Genomic DNA, 8,917 nt, shown 5'->3' on the forward strand with positions numbered 1-8,917 from the left:
AGACCAAAAATCTTGATCTACCTGAAACTCCGGCAAATGCCATTTTCTCTTTACTTATTGAAACTATGGATTTGCATATTCTTAAAATACATATTCAGAGATATTTACAGAATAGTTGACAGTAGCTATCTATAAGACTAGTTTGGGTAGTGCACAGTAGAACATTTATTATTTTTCCAACAAATATGTGTCTCTTTTATGAATTAAAAAAAAAGCTTTTATTAAAAGTATTGGAATGCCCCAGAATTAATCCTAGTTCACATCTCCTTCTCTTTGTTTTCCTTTAGTCATCATGTTTTATCCAAGGGTTTTACTTACTTTCTGGCAATGATTATAAATCCATATTTCCATTTAGATATTTTTTTCAAGCCACAAATAACTCTATGGCTTGAAAAAGGAGATTCATCCTTTCATGGAGATTTTTGTATTACATGCCTACTACATGCTGGGTGCCATGATAATGGACAGGCACAGAGTGGCTAACGCGGAGTGACATAGTCCCTGCATTCATGCAGCTGGAAATCTTTGGAAGTGCTAATACAATAAACAATCAAACAAATGAATAAATGTATGTAACATGTTCTAAGCAATGCCTTTCAGAAAGATAAATACAATGCTATAATAACAAAATTAGTTTTCAATTAAAAAGAAAAACAACAACTGGGTAGGCAAGGAGGTTCTTTCTGAGGAGATAATATTTAAGGTGAGGCCAAATGGAGAATTGTGCAGGCTTGCGAAGAGTAGCTTCAAGGCACAAGGACAGCAAGTGGGAAAATCTGAGTTGGGAGAGTGCTTGCTGTGTTCTCCAAATGAGAAAAGAGCAGTGTGATTTAGACATAAGAAATTCAGGAGGGATGAGGCATAAAATAATCCGAGAGATATAAGCACAGGAACTCAGTCATGACAATCCTAGACCATATGGAAATTTTGGACTTTATCTTAAAAGCAATGGGATTCATTGGAGCGATTTAAGTAGATTAGTGATGTGCTTTGGTTTATATTTTTAAAAATTCTCTTTGTTCTATTATTTATGCTGTAAACGGGGGTCAGAGAGGTAGGAAAGAAGCAGATCATTAAGAACCTGTAAGGTATTTAGATTTTCCCTATTAGCATTTTCCATTTTCCATTTCAGAAATCTGGATATGTTTGACTTCTCTATGCCCTTCATTTGTTCTACCATCTCTAATCAAACTTTGGCAATTTTAGATTCTTAACAACTCCCACAGGTATAATTTTTTTTTCTTTTTCTCAACCTTTACTTCCTTAAATTGGTGCTTCATAATCTTTTATCTGGACCATTCCAAAACTATAGTCTTCTCAACATATTTCTGTGCCTACTATCATGCAAACTGATGCCTTAGTTATCTTAATAAAATAAAAACTTAAGTATGGTATTCTACTACTTATATCATCATTGGATGTTCACAATTAATTGCATGTATTTATTTATATAGGAAATGCCCTTTATTGAACACTTCTATGGGCAAGGTTAATATATCACATATTTATAACAGCCTCATTTATTGGGTTTTGTTATTGTTCTTGCTTTATATCTGAAGAAACTGAGTGTTGGGGAGAGTAAATGACAATGAAAGTGAGTTATTTCATCCATTGCAGAGTAATACCACTCTTAGAAACTACTTGATTGGTAGATTCCAAATAACATTGAGTTATTTTGAGGGGAGCTCTGCTGCTCAAATTTATAGATAAAATGCATCCTCTTTAAGACTTTGAACTGTTTTAGATTCTCTGGTGTGGATCATCTTGCCAGGAACTTGGTATGTTGTTATTGGGAATTTAAGACTTTAGAAAATTATAATAGTTCCTGATTAAAATTAGTAAAATATTCTTTGTGGTGTTTGGCACAGTGTCTTATTTGGGTTTTTTATTGACATTAAAGTTTTTGACCTACATACTCATAGGAAATTTCCCAAATCTTGCCTTTTATGATTCATTTACTCAAATAATTCAGCATAAAAATTTCAAATGATTGATTTTTAAGATGAGTAGAAATATATCTCATTTTTTTTACATGGGGATAATCTTTATCTAAGAAGGGGTATAAATTTCTGTCAACTTCTCAGTCATTAGAATTGAAGCTCACTTTATCTTCCAGCCAAAGACCCTGAGCCTGGTACACTCAATATCTGTACTTTATTGTTCTCACTTCTCTCTCCACTATACCATCATCCCTCTAGAATCAGATTCATTTCCTGGAGAAGGTTACCACCCAGTCCAACCAATATTGGTCCCAGCAGGCTTTAATAAAGCAAGCTTTAATAAAGAAGATAACATAAAGTGACAACTATAGAATTACACAGAGAGCTAGTCTGTTATCAAAACACACATCAGTCTATCCCATCCCCCACCCTTTAATGCTTTCCTTTTCCTCTGATAGTTAAGAGAAAAAACTGAAAGTGATCTGTAACTTTCGGTTCAGTGTTTTCTTTCCAATATGAGGATTTTCTTTCCATACGATCATTGAGGCAATAATCTCAAAATCTTTATGAAGATTTTTGGTTATTCTGAGATTCCATCCAAACCTAACCCGTGGGATGAAGAACATTAATATTAACAATAGATCTCTTTTGTCTAATTCTGAGTGTTGGACAATTTTTTATTGACATCCCACAAACTCATACCTTACACATATCTCATACATGTAAACAGTGGTTAATATATCTCATAATATATAAATATACTTTCACTGTATTCAGAAATACTTGTGGAATTAGTTTGACTAGTAGCTTCCATGTACATGACATTTAGGACAGAACATCCTGGATCCTGGGTGATTCTCCTCTTTCGTTATTCTGGTCAAAGTGTGGGTTTCTGAGGCACCTGGGTGGCTCAGTGGGTTAAGCCTCTGCTTTCGGCTCAGGTCATGATTTCAGGGTCCTGGGATCGAGCCCCGCATCAGGGGCTTCCCCCTCTCTCTCTGACTGCCTCTCTGCCTACTTGTGATCTTTTTCTCTGTCAAATAAATAAATAAAATCTTTGAAAAAAAAAGTGTGGGTTTCTACCATTGTCTAATCAGCTCATATTCAGAAGTTTTGGTATGCCCAGATGAAGCATAAAATCATCATTCCACATATACGCAACCATCAGATTCTCATAAAAATAATGAGACTGCTTATACACCTCAATAAAATGGATGAGTCTATTTCCACACATACAAATCTGTTTTGAATTGTATTACTTCTTTGAAAGAATTAAATTCAATTTTTTGTTGTTGTTGATTATTCTTTCAAGTAAGCATAAGGATCCTGACAGTTGGAGGTGAGGAGGGAGTATTATAGGAGACATATAAACGGGATTTAGAAAAGAGAGGTGTGAGACAATTATGAAGCTTTGCCTATTCTGTGGGATTTATTAGACCACTCCTGCTCTTAAGCCATATACTCCCTGATTTTATTCATTGATAATCTGATTTATTTTTAACATCACATGGCAATACTTTAAATTTTTTCAAGACCCCTCTGATAATCAGCAGAAGGCTGAAATATTATGTAAAAGAACTACTGAAGAGGTAATTTAACCAAGGTAAACTTTAACACGTCTTTGTCAGACTTTCTACTTCTTCCTCACAGTCTATTTTTACCATTTTGCACTGAAGTCCAATGTTAGGGACACACAAGAAATGCCACATCCTCTAATCCCTCTTTCCCAAAGGTTATGCTGTCAACATGGACCTCATTTGCTTTTTCTATTTTAAATCAAATTTTCCCAACAAAATGAAACATTGTTTAAGTTTCTCTAATGCCCAGTTTAAAAATCAAAGGGAGATGAAAATTTGACTTCGCAGTGATTTGTGAATGACAGTAATGAGTGTGGGGGAGATGAAGAATATGAACTTTTCAGAGTGCCTTAAAAATGACATTGTTATTTAATGTGCTGATCACTTTGTGATTTGAAAAAAAAATGTGATTTTCTTGCTTCACCAAGAGAAGATTAAGCTGTGCTTTTCATTGCACTTTGCTCCAAAGCACTGGAATTATTCTCTTTGTTCAGTCCTTGCCCAGCTGCTGCCCTAGTAAGCCCCATAAACTTGGCTTCACAGCTGTGCTGGCTGTTCCAGATTTTGGAGTCAGAATTTTCCTCTCAGTAGTCTTGGTGATTTTGTCCCAGATTTCAGGTGAATATTGTGATAATCCACTGAAAAGCAATTTTTGTGAAAATCACAAAGTAATTTTGTTATTTTATTTTATTTTTTGTTTTGTCTGTAGGGTTCTTTTGGCATTTTTATTTGTTTGCTTTGTTTTTTGCTGTGCTTTACTCAGTGTTGTTGGAAATATTTAAATAAATATACCAACTTCTTAAAGAAAGCTCAGTATATGTAAAGGTGTTCAACATCACTAATCACCAGGGAAATATGAATCAAACAACAAAGACATATCACCTCACATCTGTTAAGATGACAATTACTTAAAAAAAAAACAAGTAATAATTGTCAAGGATGTGGAGAAACTGGAACCCTTACATACTGTTGGTGATAATGTAAGATGATATGACTACTATGGAAACAGTATGGAGATAAAAAGTTTAAAATAGAATAATCATATGATCCAGCAATCCCATTTCTAGATATATGCAAAATAATTAAAATCAGGATTTCAAAGAGATATTTGCACTCCCATGTTCATTGCAGCATTATTGACAATAGCCAAGATGTAGAAACAATCAAACTTCACAAATGAACGGATAAAGAAAATGTGGCATATACAGATAATGTAAACTATCATTGTCTCAAAAAAGGAAATCCTTCCATATGCAACAACATGAATGAACTGGAGGACCTTATGCTAAGAGAAATACACCAGGTCTTAGAAGGACAAATATCACATGATTCTAGGAGTTGGATAATTTTAGATACCTCATATTTGAGGTATCTAAAATTATCCAACTCCTAGAAGCAGAGAGTATAACGGTGGTTGCCAATAACTGAGGGAAGAGGGAAATGAGTTGTTTTCCAACAAGCATAAAGTTGTAGGGGTCTGCTATATCGCACAGTACCTGTAGTCAACAATACTCTATAGTTCACTTAAAATTTTGTTAAGAGTGTAGATCCCACTTTAAGTGTTCTTAGCACACAAAGATATGCACATACACAATGAGGCATGAGGAAACTTTTGGAGATGATTGATATGTTTATTACCTTAATTAAGGTGATGTTTTCATGAGTGTATGTCCAAAATCATTAAATATGAGCAGTTTTCTATGTATCAATTATACTTTGATAAAGCTATTAAAAAAAAAAAAAAAGCTTGAGACTGTGAAGCTAAATGGTCTGCCATTTCTAGTGACCAAGTGAAGCTGAACACCTGAGTGATTTTAAGAACTCTACTCCAGCTCTCAACTATCTCCAAATGACTTTGACAGTATCCAAGGACACATATGCATCAATCTCTATCTTGGGCATATCATCCTGGATTCCAAGGTTTTATCCAGTCTCACTGACATCTCTTCTTTCACCTCTTTCCTTCATTGAGCTTCCACTCAAGCTAAAGAGTGTATTTTTTGTCTTTCTAATTTCTGTTTTTATCCTCTCAGAAAACACCTTCTGTTTTGAGTCCTTGCTCACCCTCACCTAGAAAACAAAATATAATTATCTTTTTTTTATCCCATAAATAGTCTATTTAGTACAAGGCCAAGTAACCTATAAATATATTTAATATACTATGATATTGATGCATGATAGATTATGACATTTATTCTCTCTGTATTAAAGTTATGTTTGTGCTCTTTTGTTATTTACCAGATTGTGAGTTTCTTGAGGGAAAAATTATGTCTTATTTATTTTTCTGTCACTGAAATTAAGCAATTGGTTTCTTGGTAAATGTTAATTCTAACCTGAATTGAACATCTGAACTTCACTGGGGCTTGTACTATTCCTGAACCAAACTTTAGTATTAAAATAACAATTAAAAGTAAATTTAAAACTAGAATTATGAATAGTAACAACTTTAGCCACTGCTTTGCCTTCTAAGAAGCAAAAATGTTTTGTGGCTTAGGATCCCAAATTTTATTTTATTGTTGAGTTGACCAGGTTGAGTAGAGTCTAACTGAAAAGACCTCAAATGGGCTAGATTGAGTTTTACTGGTAAGATCTGAGAGCTACTAACAGATAAGAGCTAATTATGGGATCTGGAGTATAGGCTTACTATGCTCAGCAAATTCAGACTTTTGAAGAGGTTTTATGTGGAGTTTAAAAGATTAAAAATGATAATAACAGCAATGAAAAACCAGAGTGGAATCTTTCTCAGTATTTGTGAAATTTAAGTCAAGAACTACATTCTCTTCAAGGTTCCGTGTATGTGTGTGAGTGTGTTTCAATAAATTTTATTCATAAAAAACAGAAGGTGGACCAGATTTGGCCCAAGGACAATAGAGTGCCAACTTATGGTCTAGAGGGAATCAAACACTTATTAGAAAGTATACTAGGTAATCTATCAAATTACTTCTAGTTCAAATGTTTTATGAATGTTGTGGTTAAGATGTATTAGGACTACATGGATAGTTCTTAAAGGAATTATGTAAATGAGACAAGTTATATAAAGACAAACACTACATAATATCACTAAAATGTGAAATCTGAAAAGCTGAATTAATAGAAACAGAGAAAAGAATGGTGCTTACCAGAGGCTGGGATGAGGGAGGAGGTACTGAGGAGATGTTATTAAAGGGTAGACACTTGTAAGTGAAAGATGAATGAGTTCTTGAGTTTATTTTCACTGTTGGTGTTCCTTTTGTATGCTGTCTCATGCAGGAAACAGACTTAAGGAAAAAACATGTTATGTGGTAACTCAACTTCTGTGGCAAGGCCAATGGCAATGGTGGGAATGAGGAAGTGGTGGTTTTGTGACCCTCAGATCATACCACATAAATGACCATGTAAACCTGGTTTAACTCACCCTAAAATCCTTCTGAGATATTTTAAGCATTTCTTAAGAAATAAATCAGTTCAGAGATATTCATTGCATGAACCAAATATTTATAATTTCTACATTTATTGAACAGATATTTCATCTGAGTACCATATTTTGCTAAATAACAAGTTTTATGTTTTATTATTTTTCTTTTATACAAATGACACACACATATATGTATATACACTATTTTTTTAAATGATACAGGGTGTGGTCTCATAGAAAGGTATTTGGTCTTTGTCTCTGGTTCCTGGCATCTCCTAAAACCTCTGGAGTTTCCTTAGTGATAAGGCCGATAGAATCTGGGGCACATGGGTGGCTCAGTCGGTTAAGCATCTGCCTTCAGAACAGGTGATGATCTGAGAGTCCTGGGATCCAGCCCTGCATGAGGCTCCCTGCTCAGCTGGGAGTCTGCTTCTCCCTCTTCCCCTGCTTCTCCTCTCTCTATCTCTCTCTCTCTCTCTCTCACACACACACACACACACACACACACACACACACTCCCTGTAACTTTCTCTCTCAAATAAATAAATAAAATCTTTATTTTAAAAAAGGTAATAAGATCTTGTGTTCTGATGAGGTTCCTTTGATTACTACTATAGCTTGAGGCTGGTAGCTGATCTCCAGAAAGACCAAGTCTTGCTTGATTATAAGTTTGAAACTTTCAGCCTCATTCTTCAATAAAGAGAGAGAAATTGGAGATTGAGTTGTCACCAATTGCTGATAATTTAATTAATCACACTATATAATGAAAACTTTATAAAAACCCCTAAGGCTGGGATTCAGAGAGTTTGTCAAATTCATTCAAATGTCAGGAGCATGGCACACCCCAACTTCAGAGCAATAAAAATTCCTGTGCTTGGGATCCTTTCAGACTTTGGCCTATATACCCCTCCATTTGGCTCTTCAGTTGTATCCTTTACAATAAACCAGTAAATGGGAGTAAAGTACTTTTTGTCATCAAATCCTAGGAGGTAGTTGTGAAAGTCTCCAAATGATAGCCAGTCAGAAGTATCGTGTCTGTACTTCCAGCATCTCAGGCAGGATGCAGTTTTGTGGGATGGAGCCCTTAAACTTAGGAAGTCTGTCTCTAATTCCATATAGTTAGTGTCAGAATTGAATTGTAGGACATTCAATTGTTATTAGAATCAGTGTTGGTGTCAGGAGGAAAAAGAAACCTCTCAGAGAGTCGAAAAATCAGAAAATGGAAACACAATCCTTCTCACACCCCAGATAGTTAAGATAAGATACATAGATTGGTATATAGATACACTTGTATATTTACTCTTTTTTCAAACACATTTACAAACACAAATACTTTGAGATTATAGCATACAGACTTTTTCATTGTCAATACACAGTTTTCTTTAATGGACTAAGATGTCATTTTATTAATACATATAAATTACCTAATGTCAATTATTATATTTCAAGATAGTATGAAGAGTCATTTTGGTGTCTTATAAGTGTAACATCTTGGACAAACTATACTGAGAAAATATCTCACTCTAAGTTGTAGCAAAAAGTAGTAGATTATGACTGCCCATAATACTTTTTATTTTCTTTCCAGCTAAAAAGAGACCTAAGATAATGAAAATTTTTATAAAATACATCTAATAATATGAAAAAGCAGTTATTACCTAAAATATGGAGTTTCTGTGCTCCAAACTAGCTTTTAAAGTTTCTTTTATTTATTAAACCAAGTTTCATTGGAACAAAACTTTCAATTTATTTGAAATGGAATACACAGGAGGAATTTGGATGACTGAATCTTTGGATAAGCTGAGATAGTGTATTAATCAAAAGAGACAAAAGGAACATAAATCAAATTCCTCATATAAACTAAAATCAATAGGATTCCGTCAGGCTGAATTAAGGAATACTGTATTATTAACTTCAAATATTTTCTTGTATGGTTAAATGATTTTATTTATTTTTATCTGAGTTCATTTTTTCTTGTACATAAGAATCTAAAGTCATATAATTGTTGA

At 34.0% G+C, this 8,917-nt stretch overlaps 1 long non-coding RNA gene across 1 annotated transcript in view; it reads right to left on the reverse strand.

Moving 5' to 3' along the window:
* The window catches only part of LOC106006356, a 70,342-nt gene extending 63,604 nt beyond the window's left edge, over positions 1-6,738 (reverse strand). Inside the window, exon 1 of the long non-coding RNA XR_001180348.2 lies at positions 6,637-6,738. This is a non-coding gene — a long non-coding RNA (uncharacterized LOC106006356). The remainder of the gene's footprint in view (positions 1-6,636) is intronic.
* Between the last annotated feature and the right edge of the window lie 2,179 nt (positions 6,739-8,917).

The sequence above is a fragment of the Mustela putorius genome, unplaced genomic scaffold, assembly GCF_011764305.1.
Source record: "Mustela putorius furo isolate JIRA1106 unplaced genomic scaffold, ASM1176430v1.1 tig00003867_pilon_pilon_pilon, whole genome shotgun sequence".
Classification (NCBI taxonomy): Eukaryota; Metazoa; Chordata; class Mammalia; order Carnivora; family Mustelidae; genus Mustela; species Mustela putorius.